This window comes from Leptodactylus fuscus, chromosome 9, assembly GCF_031893055.1.
Source record: "Leptodactylus fuscus isolate aLepFus1 chromosome 9, aLepFus1.hap2, whole genome shotgun sequence".
Taxonomy (NCBI): domain Eukaryota; kingdom Metazoa; phylum Chordata; class Amphibia; order Anura; family Leptodactylidae; genus Leptodactylus; species Leptodactylus fuscus.
The window spans coordinates 80724333-80743362 of NC_134273.1; the positions used below are offsets into that span (position 1 = coordinate 80724333).

The 19030-nt window shown below is 43.2% G+C and overlaps 1 protein-coding gene across 4 annotated transcripts in view; it reads right to left on the reverse strand.

Annotated features, from left to right (window-relative positions):
* The window catches only part of FOXP1 (forkhead box P1), a 497110-nt gene that overhangs the window by 423061 nt on the left and 55019 nt on the right, over positions 1–19030 (reverse strand). For all 4 annotated transcript variants that reach the window (XM_075287502.1, XM_075287498.1, XM_075287504.1 and 1 more), the window contains exon 3: positions 15462–15575. The gene's annotated coding sequence lies outside the window, so the exon portion shown is untranslated. The remainder of the gene's footprint in view (positions 1–15461; positions 15576–19030) is intronic.

Consider the following 19030-nt stretch of genomic DNA (forward strand, 5'->3'; position numbering starts at 1 on the left):
CTTCATAATTTTGCACTTTTTGAAAAAGTTGGACAAAAAGGTCACCAAAGTCGGCCCTAACTTTAAAAAGCTTTTCCTCAAACAGAATCACTACACGCGCAATTACGGATTTTTGAATAGAACTATAGCCCCGACTCCCGAGCCTCCACTCTCCCACTTCTGTGGTTGTTCACCTGTCTTTAACAGATTTGATCTAATACGAGCTCTTGTAAGTGTTTTTACATTTTATGGCGAAATTAGGAATACATCTGGAAAAGCGTGTACAAACTCCATTTTATGGTTTTTCATCATGTAATGGCGTGCTTCATTGCCTTTTGGCAGATTTCACTCTGTGGGAGAGGCGGGCGCAATATGAATGAAATTTACTAGCTTCCGAAAATAGGAAAAGTATGTTCGCTTTATCGACAAACATGTTGGCGGCAAATTCTTTGGAGTCGTAAACAGACCAAAATTGAAGGTTGATCCGTGAGAGTTTTTGTGGCTTGTTTCACTTTTTCAATCGAGTTTATACTGTGTTGATAGCAGTACGTCCATCGTAAATCCTCTAAAAGGTGTCTTTCCAACCCAAAAATTGGTACCATTCCTGTGCCCACAACCAACTGGGTTCCCAGTCATTGGTACATGAAGACATGATTTATGACATCACATAAGCATGGCAGCCAATGACATCATCATGGACGTCACATCATCCTGCCCTCCATGATCAGCTCTGTGGGGATCTTATCCCAGGTTGTGATCCGACCGCAATATCAACCCAAGATACGTCCATCTACCCCTCGGAAAGAAAACCACAGTACCCTTTAAATGTGGGTGTCTTCTGCTGGACCATCATTATTGAAGAGGACCCATTGGATGACCCATCCAAGTCAAGGACAGAATAGGTCTTCCAGGATCAAGATCCTAAGACTCCTATCCCCTCCCCCCGCCCCAATAATTCCCTAATACGTATCTGACAATAGGCTTTCTGAACTGGAAAACCCCGTTAGTATATATATTAGGTAATCCTAATTCCCTACCCCCATATTTACCCTACAAACCCAAGATTTATGTAGGCTACCACTCCCTAGATCACCACTTTGTAGTCAATAGATTTCAGTCATCCTGTTACAAATAGATTTGTTGAGTTTTTTCCAAAAATGTTGGGTTTGGCCTAACCCAAGGGGTTTGGAGGTCTCTAACCAGGAATCATTATTATACTCACTCTGGGAACTCTTCAGACCTCGAAGTATAATAAGTATAATAAGTGAAGGCCCAAGGGAGGAGACAAAACATAAAAGGCATTGTTACTTTCCTCCTATCACCTCTCCTGGGCTCCCTCACAGTATCTGGTGGTGGTGTCCATTGTTTTTGGTTCTTTTCTGGCCTTTACTGTGATGCCATGGACTCTAGGGGACCACTGAGGTCTGCGGCATGACGTTGGCACACCCCATGTGACAGCTGAGGCCCAATCACAGGCTTCAGGGACCCCCAGTGTCCAAGACCTCCCTCAGGAGAAGTCCAAAGTGAATCAAAGATGCCAGGGAACATGCACTGGATGCCGAGTAGAGACAAGGGATGGTGAGTATCCCTGCTTATTATTTAACTGCATCTCCCCTTATTATACCCCAGGGGATTAAAGGGATCCTATCATTGTATACCCTTTTTTTCTCCCTAAAAAGTAGGAATAGCCTTAAGAAAGGCTATTCTTCTCCTACCTTTAGATGTCTTCTCTGAGTTGCCATTTGGTAGAAATCCCGTTTTTCTTCGGTATGCAAATGAGTTCTCTCGCAGCACTGGGGGCGTCTCCAATGCTGCGAGAGAACTCTCCAGCGACGCCTCCATCTTCTTCTGGAACGTCCTCTCCCTGTGTCTTCTTCCGTCCTGGGTTTCATTCTTCTAGGCCTCGGGCAGAGCCGACTGCGCATGCCTGGACCACAAGAAAATGGTCCCTTACACCAGCTTACTGTGTAAGCTTACACAAGAAAATGACTGCTTACTCCAGTTTACCGTATAATTTCTTGTGGCCCGGGCATGCGCAGTTGGCTCTTTCCGAGGCCTAGAAGATTGAAACCCAGGACGGAAGAAGACACAGGGAAAGGGCGTTTCAGAAGAAGATGGAGAATTGGGGCCACACGGTGGCTCAGTGGTTAGCACTGCAGCCTTGCAGCGCTGGAGTCCTTGGTTCGAATCCCGCCAAGGGCAAAAAACCATCTGCAAGGAGTTTGTATGTTCTCCCCGTGTTTGCGTGGATTTCCATCCCATACTCCAAAGACATACTGATAGGGAAACATGTACATTGTGAACCCTATGTGGGCTCGCAATCTACATTTTAAAAAAAAAAAAAAAAAAAGAAGATGGAGAGTTCTCTCGCTGCATTAGGGACCGCCCCCAGTGCTGTGAGACAACTCATTTGCATAACGAAGAAAACCGGGATTTCTACTGAACAGCGGCACGGAGAAGACATCTAAAGGTAGGAGAAGAATAGCCTTTCTTAAGGCTATTCCTACATGTTAGCGAGAAAAAAAGGTACCCAATGATAGGATCCCTTTAAAGAGACCCCCGAGTATAATAAAAACACTTTTGGTTGCACCACAAACAAACTGGTAGGACCTTGCGAGTATTTGCGAACCTTGCTATCTTTGTCCATCCCTGGTAAGCGACCTCTCACCTCGTACCCCTAACCCTACACAGTCCTGATCCCACATAAGAGCAATATACAGCAGAAATACCGCCACATGGAAACCGATTCAGCAAAACGGGCTATTGCCAGGTAAGCAGCAGAACATCTGCATCAATTACACCTGCAAAATGCAATTCCTCTTAATTCTTCACAGTGGCCTTAAAAGCCGCCTTCCTATAGATGACATTATTGCAGATCCTGCCGTATACACTCAATTATTTTCACACCATTTGCAAACCCGGGAAAATGTGGAGCGTCTTAATAAATACATTGTACGGCCGCAAACGCCTAATTACTTAGCTAACTGGAAAGCGCATTTCTAAAGGTCACAAGTGATAAGTGACAGTAAATAACAGAGCACCGGACTCCGACTCTTACAAGAGGCCATAGAAAAGCAAGAGATTACATTAACAATTGAATTCCCAGCAGCCAAGTGACTGTCCTGCAGCCTCTTAAAGGGGCCCGGGTTATTTTCTTACAAGCAAATATACAAAAACCTCCAGAAATAGCGCCACACCCGTCCACTGGTAACGTGTGGTACTGCAGCTCAGCTCCATTCGATTAAAAGGAATAGGTTGCCATTTTTTACATTCAATTACTATGAGACATTCCCTGTACACGACTGGCACTGTAAGCATGATCCGTGGAACATTCCTGGAGAGCAGCGCCACCTATTGGCCACATTGTTATGCTGAAATCTATAAGCAGAACCATGCCACCTAATGGTCATATTAGTACGTTCGAAAGAAACAACATCCATAGAATCCAGCGCCACCTTATGGCAACATTATCCAAAGTGATGTCATGGAGAGGATGGGGGTCAGCAATGAGGCCCCTGTGCGAAAGATTGAGAACCTTGAAATCAGCTAAAAACGTGCAAATAAAGTTGAAATGATTTAGGAGAGCGCCATCATTATAAAGTATATTAGATTTTTTTACAGAAACTGTTGGACTCCTCTTACAAGTCTTGGATTCTCAAAAAAGAATCTTGGAATCTTCATGAACATACCATAGAGGTTGCTCTTGTGATGTCAAGTGATACAACACCCCCTACTGGTCACATTATTACATAGGAAAGGAACAATACCTAGAGATGATAACTGAACAGTGCCACCTATTGGTCATATTATTAAACTGGATAGAAATGACAGCTATATCTTTCAGCAAAACAGCGCCACCTATATGCCACATCATTACACCAGAAAGGAAGAAGAGCTATAGATCTTAGCAGAACAGCGCCACCTATAGGCCACATTTACACTTGAAAAGAAAAGCCATAGATCTTAGTAGAAGAGCGCCACCTATAGGCCACATTTACATGGGAAAAGAAAAGCCATAGATCTTAGTAGAACAGCGCCACCTACATGCCACATTTACACAGGAAAAGAAAAGCCATAGATCTTAGTAGAACAGCGCCACCTACAGTAGTTCACTTAAGAAAAGCGTCTCCATCTTTAAGTATTACTCCAGTCTTTACTTCTGCTCCATACATAAGCAGTGTCAGTTTGCAATGAGCTCTATGGAGAGGGGAGGGGGAGGAGAAGAAGGAGAGAGAGAGATATGAGGCCATCTATATAGTAATATATATAGTAATAAGCCAGCTGTGTTGTGACAGAGAACCATCTCTCTATAGTGCACATGTGTATATGCCACATTTACACGGGAAAAGAAATGCCATAGATCTTAGTAGAACAGCGCCACCTATAGACCACATTTACACTTGAAAAAAACAGCCATAGATCTTAGTAGAACAGTGCCACCTACATGTCACATTTACACTGGAAAAGAACAGCGCCACCTACATGCCACATTTACATGGGAAAAGAACAGCCATAGATCTTAGTAGAACAGCGCCACCTACATGCCACATTTACACTGGAAAAGAACAGCCATAGATCTTAGTAGAACAGCGCCACCTATAGATCACATTTACACTTGAAAAGAACAGCGCCACCTACATGCCACATTTACATGGGAAAAGAACAGCCATAGATCCTAGTAGAACAGCGCCACCTACATGCCACATTTACACTTGAAAAGAACAGCCATAGATCTTAGTAGAACAGCGCCACCTACATGCCACATTTACACTGGAAAAGAACAGCCATAGAGCTTAGTAGAACAGCGCCACCTACATGCCACATTTACACTGGAAAAGAACAGCCATAGAGCTTAGTAGAACAGCGCCATCTAGTGGTCACATTATTAAAGGGAAAACCCGCAACAGCTATGGATCTCAAAAGAACAGCGCCACCTACTGGACAAATTATTACTTTGTAAAGGAAACAATAGCTTTTAGCAATGACAAGAATTACAGAAATTGTTTAAATGAAACAAGAAACCAGTGCCGGGACTGAGGTTCGCCGTACACGGTGCCTCGCGACAGATCACTGCGCTTCGGTTTCATTGGCTAATTTCTTCATTAATTAGCATTTTGAGGGGTCTCTACCATATCAGCGGCGCTGGGAATTCACCGACTTGCGCTCTTCCTCGTCAATGGCTCACTGCTGACTGTCACCTTCAGCAGAACTCATTAATACAATGTTGTATCTTCCTTGTTTAATGTAATCATTTTAATTGAAGTTTAATCTCCCAAAATATTTGGAAGATTTTTAATTGACATTTGTAGTAATTAATTGGTAAGCATTAAAGGTTTGTCGGAAGAATTTAAAAACTAAATTTGACGTCGAAATTGGCTAGCGACCGCTGTGAGGCCCCTGCTGGGAGCTTTTCATCGTTTTCCTTGTGTCTTGTTAGGGTGGAGGAGGGAGGGGAGAGAGCGAGAGGATGACGGACCCTTCTTATAGTCATGAATTACATTACTAATGTATTCCATTACCACCCGCAAATGTCATGTTAATTTCTGATCATCATCGCTTCAGACAATGGCTTCGACATTGGCAACGAGCCAATTAGCTATGCAGACTAGGATATATATATATATATATATATACACCGGGGTAGCAGCGGTAGCGGCTGCCACAGGGGTCGGGACATTAGGGGCCCGGCGACAGCCGCTACTGCTGCCATTTTTTTTTTTAGTAGGCCACTCCAGCCGTTAACGGGCCCTACTTACTTACCGATCCTGGCAGGGGCCGGGATCGGTAAGTGACGCTGCAGGCCCCACAAGCGCTATTATACTCAGGAGTCTTTTTGGACCCCTGAGTATAATGATCGGAGGCCCAGGAGAGGCAAAGGAACATTAAAAAAAAACAGTGTTACCTCTCCAGGCTCCGTGCAGGCTTCGAGCCTACTTTTGTGACATCCCAGATGTCATATGACCGGGGCCTGTGTCCATATACGTCATGATGCAAGCCCCCCGGTTGCATGACGTTCTGGACGTCATTGAGGATGGCCGACAGTGGCGGAGAGGGTCTGAAAAGACCCCAGACTATAATAATTGTTCACGGGTGGTCAAAATGAAGCATAATACTGTGTGCAGGGACCATTATAGGGTATAATACTGTGTGCAGGGGCCACTATGGGACATCATACTGTGTGCAGGGACCATTATAGGGTATAATACTGTGTGCAGAGGCCACTATGGGACATAATACTGTGTGCAGAGGCCACTATGGGACATAATACTGTGTGCAAGGGCCACTATGGGACATCATACTGTGTGCAGGGACCCCTATGGGACATAATACTGTGTGCAGGGGCCCCTATGGGGGATAATACTGTGTGCAGGGGCCACTATGGGGGATAATACTGCGTGCAGGGGACAGTATGGGGCATAATACTGTGTGCAGGGGCCCCTATGGGGGATAATACTGTGTGCAGGGGCCCCTATGGGACATCATACTGTGTGCAGGGACCATTATAGGGTATAATACTGTGTGCAGAGGCCACTATGGGACATAATACTGTGTGCAAGGGCCACTATGGGACATCATACTGTGTGCAGGGACCCCTATGGGGGATAATACTGTGTGCAGGGGCCCCTATGGGGGATAATACTGTGTGCAGGGGCCACTATGGGGGATAATACTGCGTGCAGGGGACAGTATGGGGCATAATACTGTGTGCAGGGGCCCCTATGGGGGATAATACTGTGTGCAGGGGCCCCTATGGGGCATAATATTGTGTGCAGGGCCACTATGGGGCATAATACTGTGTGCAGGGGCCATTATAGAGTATAATACTGTGTGCAGGGACCACTATGGGGCATAATATTGTGTGCAGGGGCCATTATAGAGTATAATACTGTGTGCAGGGACCACTATGGGGCATAATATTGTGTGCAGGGCCACTATGGGGCATAATACTGTGTGTAGGGGCCACTATGGGGGATAATACTGTGTGCAGGGGCCATTATAGGGTATAATACTGTGTTCAGAGGCCACTATGGGACATAATACTGTGTGCAAGGGCCACTATGGGACATCATACTGTGTGCAGGGACCCCTATGGGGGATAATACTGTGTGCAGGGGCCCCTATGGGGGATAATACTGTGTGCAGGGGCCACTATGGGGGATAATACTGCGTGCAGGGGACAGTATGGGGCATAATACTGTGTGCAGGGGCCCCTATGGGGGATAATACTGTGTGCAGGGGCCCCTATGGGGCATAATATTGTGTGCAGGGCCACTATGGGGCATAATACTGTGTGCAGGGGCCATTATAGAGTATAATACTGTGTGCAGGGACCACTATGGGGCATAATATTGTGTGCAGGGGCCATTATAGAGTATAATACTGTGTGCAGGGACCACTATGGGGCATAATATTGTGTGCAGGGCCACTATGGGGCATAATACTGTGTGTAGGGGCCACTATGGGGGATAATACTGTGTGCAGGGGCCATTATAGGGTATAATACTGTGTTCAGGGGCCATTATAGGCATAATACTGCGTGCAGGGGCCACTATGGGGTGTATAATACTTTGTGCAGGGGCAACTATGGGGCATAATAGTGTGTGCAGGAATGCGGAGGGGGGTTGTCGGTTGGTCGAGGTCTCCGGCTTCTGCATAGAATATCCTAGTCTGCATTATATATATAATCTTATAAAATTAAAAACATACAAAAATACAAAATAAAAGGCCTTAACATTAATTCAAAATACTAAATCAAAAGCAGAAAATCAAAAATTATTTAAAAAAAAAATTATTAAACAAAAATTATACAGAAAAATAAAAGATCCAAAAAACGTATTCAACAAAAATGGAAGAAAAAAAATAGAAAATTAAAAATAGTTAAAAAGGAAAAATGATACAAAAAAAAACAATGTAAAAAAAAAAAGTCAAAAATAAATATGAAAATTAGAAAATAGAAAATTTAGTAAATAATAATAATAATAATAGAAAACACGTACAGGAAGTCAAAAACACAAAGTTAAAATATAAAAATATAAACAGAAAGCAAAATAATAATAGAACGCAACCGGGGAGCTGCGATGGATGCTGACGCCATCTTTGCCAATACAGAAGCTGCCAGTCCTCATATCCCTTTATTGGATCCCCCTGGCCTTTCATAAGTCTATGGACTCCCAATATCCACCTTGCATATGAAAAAGACCAATACCTTGCTGAAAACGCAGAGGGTTGAAGAGCGAAAACGCAGCGAGCTGATTAAATTGTTAAAAATTACCTTTTATCGAAGTTCCCCGGCCCGGAAGTTTTTGCATTGTGCATTTTTTCGAGGCGGCGGGTGATTTACAGCTCTGGACAGTAAATGGGCCATTATTTTCATTCTAAAGTTTAAATGAGATTAAGGATGATCAAATACTTATAAGCGGGGCTTAAAATACCCAGAGGGCTGCCGAAATGAAGGGTCATTTATAACAATATTATATGTGCAAGCGCTATGTAATACAAAAACGCATTTAGAGAACGGCATCTCGGGGAAATTCACGTTGTTACGAGCTCTCAACAAACTTCCCATTTTAAATACCAGCCATAATTTTGATAGGTTCTGCATTTTAGTAAATTTACCGTGCGTGCATGATTATGCCGATGTAAATCGTACACAGCGCCAATTTAAAAATTCAAGGCTGAGCAATTTGTTAGCGTCTTCGTACGCCACTTACAATTACCGCTATTATTTAGGTGTCAGTAAAACGCGTCGCTACATTCCTGTTTATGTGTAAATAAGTTATGAGACGAGCGTAAAACACAGACAACGGATTTCGTGCATGAAAATGGAATCCTATTACAGGGGAGCCGGCTGAAAGGCAAAGGAGGAATCGCAAAAATATAAATGGATTGCAAGCACTATCTGGATTTTATGTCATGACACCTTTCACCATCTTCACCAGTTCCAACTCTTTGCAAACTTCACTAGGTTGGGCAGGCCGATCTGATTCCGGCACAGTTGGAATTTCTTCTCTAGCCCTCACCGTTCCAGAGCAATCAATGCTGTTAGTTTTGTTAATTAGACTGTGTACTGTAGAAACAGGGCGTGTCCCAGACTATCTTCTTCATCCTAGGACCGCCCACCATTCAGTAGAGAGCTTATTTAGCATATGAGGTATTGAAAATAACGGCACCTATTTCAGGAATGGTAGGGAATAGAGAAAAAATTCCAACTGCGCTGGAATCAGTAGATCAGAGTCTATTGAAGGATGCAAGAAGATAAAGTTAGTGGAGATGGTGAAAGGTCCTCTTTAAAGGGGTCTTCTTTTCTTACATGGAAACAGTGCTACATTTCACCATGGGTTGTGTCTGGTATGACAGCTTAGCCCAACACACTTCTATCAGGTTCAGCTGCAATACCAGATTTAGCCTATAATAAAAGTGTGGAGCTGTTTCAGGGAAACACAGAGATTATTCATCTCGGTCATATTATAACAGAAAAACTAAGTGGATGTGGGAACAGTCTGCCAGGACACAGGAGCCCAGGAGAGGGGGCAAGTATGACATAGGTGTGCGCTGGCTCTCCTTTGACAGCAGACGCATTGGGCATGTTGGATTCAAACCCGCTCTATTTGTTTTAGGGGAGATAAGGTGGGATTTACTCACCTCTCACCACTGAGAATACTCATGGTTGGCCAAGGTGAGCAAATGTGTAAAGACTGTAAGCACTGTACTCACTCATATCTGCTTTCATAGTAAATTCATTCAAACCAGTTGCAAAATCCTGGCTCTTTCAGCAGCCACAACTATCCTGTGTGTCCTGGACATGCAGGGCACTTTATACTAGTGCGGGTTCTAGGACACAACGCAGCCAAGCTGTGTCCATAGCTTTGCTGCATTGCCTCACACTTGTGAGGCTATTCAGCAATGATAGTAATGCAGGAGCCATATGCCCCATCTGTCTAGAACACACAGGATAGTTGTGGCTTCAGATCGAGTCAGTGGATTGGAACTGGTTTTGAATGAAATGACTCAGTAATCCATCTCAGTGTCTTTGTTGATAGAGACAGACTTCACACGAAAACAGGCAGTGGATGGCGGGTTACAGGGAAGAGACCTAGTGACCAGCACTTCGGAACAAAAAAAATAATTTTAGGTAAATAAAATGATTTGCACTTAGAAACCTAGAAGAACCTGGCGAGGAGGAGGGGAGGGGGGCACATACTTTTCCCAGCACTATAACGATCTATGTCTCATATATTCTAGCTATTGTCTGTATTATACTTATGGTGTGAAAATATTAAGAATTGCCCAAATTCCCCAAAATAATAACAAAAGGCAGCAACACAGCAACGCCGTACGCGACATTGGTTACGACAGGACAATATGATCACTTACCCGAATAATCTGATTGTTACAGCAAAAAGTCATTAAAATTATTTTTTTTTAAAAAAACGGGACATTACGACATAAAATTTATTGGAACCACTTAACAAATCAGTGCCCTCCAATAATGGCTTAGAAATTGTATTTTTATGTCACGGCGTGATCTGGATTACTGGTGAAATATGGGGAATCAATGGCGCTCTCTGCACCCGTGCCCACCTGTCCGGAAAATTTACACTTTGCAAAAGTGAAAAGGAAAAAAATCAATCCGGATATTTAGAATATAATTGTAGTTGTTAATGCAAAAGACTCGCCTGGCAGGTGATCCCTGGGGCGATGCTTTGCATACAGGGCGTACCCTTGTTTGCCCCCTTCATCAGGACTGAAGACCTCAAGACAAACTGCATTATTTTAGGTTTCCCATCAAATTTGGGAACATATTTTATTATAGTCATCCCTCTGTTACTCCTCCTGGAAACTGGGTGATACCCTTTCCATCATTGGGTACTGTTCAAAGGGTTGTACCATGTGTTACCTTACCCCCTATAAATGGGATGGGTTGGTGTCCCAATCCTGAGAACGTGTGTCCCGTTCCCCGTCCTAAGTATAGTGTTGTACTCGGCTATCTCCAGCTCCCCCATCAATCAGGAATTTATCCCCTATCCCACCAATAGGGGATAACTTCAAAACTTGGTACAATCCCTTTAAGAGGAAGGTTAACACCCATTTGACAATTTATGCATACATTTCCAAGAGGAGTAACAGAGGGATGACACAACAAAGTTCTAAGAACTGATGTTCCAATATTGTTATTTTCTGGGGAAACATAACAGAGAAAGGAAAGGTCCTCAAGGGGATCGGTCCCAATGGAGGGGGTATCAAAGTAAGGTATGAGCAAAGCATCACCTGCCAGGAGATTTGGGGATTAAATATTATAATGGGTGATCTATATTTGATTGACGAGAATCTGACGCCCAACACCTCCACAGACTGAAGTGGTTCTGCAGGTCATGTGACTTTACGTGGACCATTCAAGTGAATGAGGCTGAGCTGCAGTACCCTGCACCGCCACTATACAGTATACGATGTTCGTCTGAATGCTGTGGGGTCTTCAAACAGCTGATCGGTGGGAATATTGGGGTGTCGGACCCCCTTTGTTCTGATATTCTAATATTCAATATCTTACGCACCAAAATCTCAAGTCTCTGCGTGAATACCTGCATAGGTAGAAGGGGCCATTAAAACATTTCCAGGAGGATTAAAAGAGGAACGGTTCAACACAGAATATATAGAAAATATTCTCTGGCATTATTTCATGGGGAATGCACGGATACAATGTGTGAAGGTAATAGAAGTGAAGATTATGATGTACTTTTTTTTTTTGGGGGGGGGGGGTGTTAAGGATTAACACAAAATTTCGAGTCGCAGTGGCGAGTCTATTATTATTTGGGTAAAATAAATGATTTCAATGAATATTTTTGTTTCATCTGGGTAAATATGTTTTTGTTCAGCAACAACAGGTGAATCTAATTCGGGCGTCATGATAAACATCAGCCAATTTACACAGTGTGTTAGCAATACAGACGCATGACATTACGGGGCCGGGGAGGTAGGGATCTGCAAATGACATTTCTAGATTCAGTAATGCATGAAAACGGCGGCACTTATCAGGACGCTTCAGTCTTACACAAATATTTCTATGCTTATTGTCACTCTGCATCCTCCGTTCCTTGGCGAGATTCCCTGTATAATGCCATTAGCTCTGGCATGCAAATGAGGGACGGAAAGATTCAGACAATTCCAGGTGTGTTCACAATGTAAGCTCAAAGGGAATGGGTCACCAAAAATCACCAATTTTTAAAACCATGTTTTTATGTGAAACATATTTTTATGAAATTTACACTCTGGCCACTAAGCCTAATAATAGACTGACAGCTTCCAATTCACTGGGGTTTTCATTGCAGCAGTCACCTCATTTACATCATAGACAGTGTTAAAGTGCTCAATTAATTACACCTAGTCATACAGTGCTCAATAAATACTGCGTAGTCATACAGTGCTCAATAAATACCGCCTAGTCATACAGTGCTCAATGAATACCGCCTAGTCATACAGTGCTCAATAAATACCACCTAGTCATACAGTGCTCAATGAATACCTCCTAGTCATACAGTGGTCAATAAATAACACCTAGTCATACAGTGCTCAATAAATACCGCATAGTAATACAGTGCTCAATGAATACTGCCTAGTCATACAGTGCTCAATAAATACCGCCTAGTCATACAGTGCTCAATGAATACCGCCTAGTCATACAGTGCTCAACAAATACTGCATAGTAATACAGTGCTCAATGAATACTGCCTAGTCATACAGTGCTCAATAAATACCGCCTAGTCATACAGTGCTCAATGAATACCGCCTAGTCATACAGTGCTCAATAAATACTGCATAGTAATACAGTGCTCAATGAATACTGCCTAGTCATACAGTGCTCAATAAATACCGCCTAGTCATACAGTGCTCAATGAATACCGCCTAGTCATACAGTGCTCAATAAATACCACATAGTAATACAGTGCTCAATGAATACTGCCTAGTCATACAGTGCTCAATAAATAACACCTAGTCATACAGTGCTCAATAAATACTGCCTAGTCATACAGTGCTCAATGAATAACACCTAGTCATACAGTGCTCAATAAATGTCCCTATAATTTAAAGGGTATTCCCTTGTGGTATGTGTAGTGTAGATGTGCACTGTGTGTATAGCGGTATTACAAGGCTGTTTCCATCCTATAAAAGGGATTCTATGTAAATAGTCTATGCTGTGAATTTTTGATCATGGGGATCAGACCTCTTGAATAAAGGGTCTCTGAGAATTTGGTGATTGAAGGGGCCGCAGGCTCTGGTGTGTTACTGCGTCCCCTTTGTAGGTTTGAATGAGATAGATAGATAGATAGATAGATAGATAGATAGATAGATAGATAGGAGATAGATATGGATAGATAGATAGATAGATAGATAGATAGATAGATAGATAGATAGATAGATAGATAGATAGATAGATAGATATGGATAGATATGGATAGATAGATAGATAGATAGATAGATAGATAGATAGATAGATAGATAGATAGATAGGAGATAGATAGATCGGTCGATAGATAGGAGATAGGTGAATGAATAGATAGATAGATAGATAGATAGATAGATAGATAGATAGATAGAAGGATAGATAGATAGATAGGGATAGATAGACAGATAGGAGATAGATGAATGAATAGATAGATAGATAGATAGATAGATAGATAGATAGATAGATAGGAGATAGATAGATAGATAGAAGGATAGATAGATAGATAGATAGATAGATAGATAGATAGGGATAGATAGACAGATAGGAGATAGATGAATGAATAGATAGATAGATAGATAGATAGATAGATAGATAGATAGATAGATAGATAGATAGGAGATAGATGATAGATAGATAGATAGATAGATAGATAGATAGATAGATAGAAGGATAGATAGATAGATAGATAGATAGATAGATAGATAGATAGATATGGATAGATAGACAGATAGGAGATAGATGAATGAATAGATAGATAGATAGATAGATAGATAGATAGATAGATAGATGATAGATAGATAGAAAGATAGATAGATAGATAGATAGATAGATAGATAGATAGATAGATAGATAGATAGGAGATAGATATGGATAGATAGATAGATAGATAGATAGATAGATAGATAGATAGATAGATAGATAGATAAGCAGGTAGTTTCTGCCACAGTAAGTTCCTCCAGCAGACAAGTATATGATGATTAGTTGGAGGACTCACGTTCGAGCCAAGTGGCCCCTTAAACTAGAAATTCTTCGTCCTCTCGAGAAGTGAGCACTTCCACTAAACTTGTCTCTCAGTATTACCACAGAACTCATCACAAGGATGTAATTGAAACCTTGAGGTCCATGAAAATAGATCAGTACTGAAGCCTCCTGCTTTTACTCAAGAGTACTTAAGTTAACATGCAGATGAGCTGATGCTCCTCCAGCCGCTGTAATTCCTCCGTAATTCTCCGCACCACCTGCAGCTCTGGATTCAATAAAACCTGCTCAGCGGAGACTCCGGCACTACACAGCTCAGAGTGGGGCCCACTACATCTTTTTACATTAAGTGGACCCTTTTTGAGGGGTGGCGGGGGGGCACTGTGCACAGTAAACGTTAATCAATGCACTTAATCATCGCGTCAGTCGGGGGATACATTTTAGAACTTCAAATAAAAAGTAAAAATTTCAAAAACTTTCAGCAAAGTTTTAAAAAAATTTTTCCTATACACATACAGAGCAAACATAAGCAAAGGTATGTCATACAGTTGGAGCTATAGGTGCTGCAGAGGTAGCAGACTCCTTAGGAGGCCTAAAGGGGCTCCTCCGCCGTATAAAAGGGCACCCATATAGTAAATGACTCATGATAGCTGGGGGTTCCTGTTACAGATATTACATTGTGACCCCCCCTTCCTTTGGAGCTGATGCTGAAAACAGGCTCTGGCCAGAATCAGCCTCCTTCTCCCTCTGGCAGCCCCTTTTTATTTAAGTCTCCTCAGTTATACTGCCCCCTACGGCGCAGTCTCTATCCCTTTTCTGACAAGCAGGGCAGAAAGCTATTTCTATGGCTGCGCTGTAGTGAACAATCACTCTGTAGAGACTGGGCATGTGTGTCCACCAGCACTCAGCTCATGAGGTGGACATGTACATTGCTATACACTTTGAACACCAGGTGGCGCCATACTGTAATCATTTTTTTCCACAACAGGTACAGTTAAGCTTTGTGATCTATGCAATGCATATGAGTTAAAGGGATGGTCCAGGAACTTGGAATATATATCCTATACTTAGGGTAGGCCATACACCCAACATCAGTCATAGGACCAATCAATTGTACAGGCCAAATTCTTAGACATCCCCTTTAATTGTAGTGATAAAGTATAACCTTCAGCCATGTTGTGTTGAGGGTGTAACAGTAGTTCCGAAAAACAGACCCAATCCAGGATACCAGGGCAATGTATGGATTTCAGCCATCTTGTAGAACCGAATATTTTTGACTTACCAGCTTCACTGTGAGACATCACACCCCGTCGCTCATGGTGCTCACAACTCAGATATCACGCAGAGTTTCTGACCATCGCCGTCCTCAGCGACCATCAACACACTTCAAGAGAGGCTAGAAAGCAAACAAAACAGGAACAGGTTGAAATAAGCCAAGAAGTCAACAAGGTAAATAAGACACTGAATGGCGAACTTGTGCCACGCGGGAAAAAGGAAAAAAGTCATGCACTATAAATAACGTGCCGAGTCCAATAAAGTCCGATGAACCAAAAAGAAACGGGAAAGGCAGCTGCCCCCTCCCCTCCCCCATGCTGAACACTACTGACTTGTCAGAAGGAATAGATAGACCTTCAAATATTTCATTTCCTATTGGAAAAAAACAAGGCCCTGGCCGGCCCTTCTGCTCTTGGAAAACTACAACTACGCGCTGTTGGTTAATGCTGGGAGTTGTAGTTTTGCGGTAGGTGGAGAGTCACGGGGGGGAGACCAAGAGTCAAACTTAAAGGAGCTATAGCCATTAGGAGTTACGTCTCCGCTGCTCCTTCTCATCCTCCGCACTCCTTTCTCCATAGACTTCTATTGGGAGATGTAATCTGATACCTCTGTGAGCTTCTCTGCTCTAACAAGACATTCAACAGAGATTCCAGAGTGAAAGTCAGCTGATCACAAAGGGAAGGAAGAAAAGAGCTGGTAAGAGGGGAAAGAAGCATTTTTCTCCAATAAGATATATTAGAAAGTTTTTGATATTTGCTTGTACTATGGATTTATGTAAAGTTTCATGAAATCCTAGTGACAATTCAAGCCCAATAAAGCGATCATGTTGATGAGGGAATAAATACCATCGGGGCAGACCATGTGGCTACTACGGGGGCCCTTGTGTAGAGATGACCCCAAGCTGGTGTTTCCCATCAGGAATCTTGAAAGGAACTGCAGTGTTAGCAAACCAAAAACTGGCATGGAAATTGGGGCTAGAAGGGGTAACGTACTCCAGGCCCTTCTGTCCTGGGTGGCACAACCAACACCAATATGGAAGGACTAGTTTGGCTTGCTTGCTTCTAAATGTGCCATAGGGGCATCCCATGTGGCTGCTACTGGGCCCTACGATGTTGAGGGTGAGCACAGGGGGGCGCTGTCTATGCTGCCACATCACTGCGGCCATTGTATTTCCATGTTGTCCCGGCATATGGAATAATGAAGACCACAGGCCGCCATTAATTCAGTATAAATTGCTCAGAATTCACCTAGTGAACCACTAAGCGCGCTCCGTAAGCGCACGTCGACTTTATTTCATTACCCTGACAATCTCGATGGGGGAGGGGGGTGGGGGATCCGGTGATTTGTGAGCTGTTGTGGGCCTGTCATTAGCTGGTGCTAATCTGAGGACGCTGCCGATGATGTATCAAGTCTCCCTGGTAATAATCTTGTCCCAGCGATAAGCAGCGAGCAGCTACAAAACATCTGATGTAAACAGCGCCTAAACAGAATAAGGACACCATTTCATCAGCGAAGACAAAACAGGCCAGTTTGTTATGGCAAGCAATTAGACAAGCGAAGGGAAGCAAGTCAGCCGCCGCGGGAACCCGGGCCGCCGCCGTACAGGGGAGAACATGCAATACCAATCTTACAAGAGTTGCACAAAGGCTGGATTTGGAGAGCTGTTAAATGGGCGTGTATACTTTTGCAAACAATAATGCTTCAATGTGTACGAAATTATAAAAAATTCAAGGGAGAGTTACATAGGGTGATAAATCATCAATATCTGATGGGTAGGGCTTGGGTGAGCGATATGGCCTCTTTACAGAACACCAAGCACAGCGCCGTGCATTGTATAGTGGCTGTGTTTGGTATTGCAGTTCAGCCCTATTCACTTGACAGTGAATCAGTTGCAACTGTATCATGTGATCAATGAATGTGATGTTATTGAAGAAGTATCAGCACTCAAGAGTGGAGGTGGAGGTTGTGGGTGTTGACCCCTCATCGATCTGTCCTAAAGACAGCCCTCGCAGTTAGATAGGTTAGGGTCAGATTAATGAAATGGGGGTTCCCCCTTATAAATCTCTGCTGCTCCTTCTTGCTCCTCCCCACTCCTTTCTCCATAGACTTGTATTGTGGGGTGTACTCTGATACTTCTGTGAGTTTCAGTGCTGTAGTAAGACATAACTCAACAGAGATTCCAGAGTGAAAGTCAGCTTATCACAAAGGGTCTAACATACATAGCCTGCCTGTTTAGGCCGGTTGCAGACGACCAAGTTGCAACCATAAATAAAAGCACAAGCGGCACACCGGGATGTCCCTGTGTGCCACCGTGCACGGGTCGTACTTCGGCAGCTCCTTTCATTAAATGAACAGGTACCATGGAAGCGCGGGCTGCATAAATAGGACAGGAATAGGACGGGTCCAATCTGATGTGGCCCACACTGTCGGCCTGCACACAGGACTGTGAAAATCAAGGGCCCATAGAAAAGAATGGGTCCGTGTGCTCTCCGTGAAACACCCGGCTAGCACACTGACCCACACCACGGTCGTCTGCAAGGGGCCTTAGAACTATAGAAGCACATAGCTCTGCATAGTAGCTGTATACATATAACAGCAGGTTCTTCTTTTTAGAATAGCAAACTTGCTTCAATTTTCCTATGATTTGGATGAAGCAAAGTTATTAAAAACTGGGTGCAAAATTGTCTATACAAATATACTAGAGAACTACATGAATACCAGCATATTGAGTCAACAGTACGCAGCTTGAGCCCCCCCCCCCCCCCCAAGTCTTTAGTTTAGGTGCCCAGATATTATTTGCAAGCCCAGTTTCTGCAAACATTCAAGGATCTTAATTTGTGGGCTAAGCCAATCTACTGCAGGGGTATGAGGCACAGAGAACCTCCTGCCTCAACAATATCCCACGGAGGATGGAACATTCCAGTTTCCGTTACAATGTATCAGTATCTGCACTGGACACTGGCATGATGGCAAACACAATGGGCGCACTTAAATAATTTTTAGAAGGTATCTAAGGCAGAAAGAGGACAAGGCGCAGCTATGCTGGTGGTGATTTATTGCGGGCATGCAAATTGCAAGGCCGGATTAGCACGGTGTGACATCTACGGCCTGTAAATAATTAGCTATGTGTTTGTGTACCGATGCTCGGGGTAGTCAAGTGCTCCAGTTGTTTATCATCTCGAGCATTATGCGCTCCATCTGCTGCTATAGGTGCTGGAAATCTTTGGACTGTTCAGAAGGCGAGTGACCGCCGTTTAACTATTCGCATTCTACCATTACTATTTTTGGGTGATAAAAGGTTATGATGATATTTTTGCATTTTGAAATATTCAAAAGTCAGATATTAAATGAGTCAGGGGTCCTTAAATCGTCGCTGTGCCCGATGGAGATGAAAAAATATCAAGCCCCATTACTCAATTTCCCAATGTTCTACATCTACAGCCGGATCCTTGGCGATATCCCTGGTGGTCTAGAGTGATGGACAGTGAGTGTTACAGGGGCTGTGCAGGGTTAAAAAAACATGGCCTGCTTCTTCTCAGGAAGTGACATCATGTCCGTTGGTCACATGACCATTCT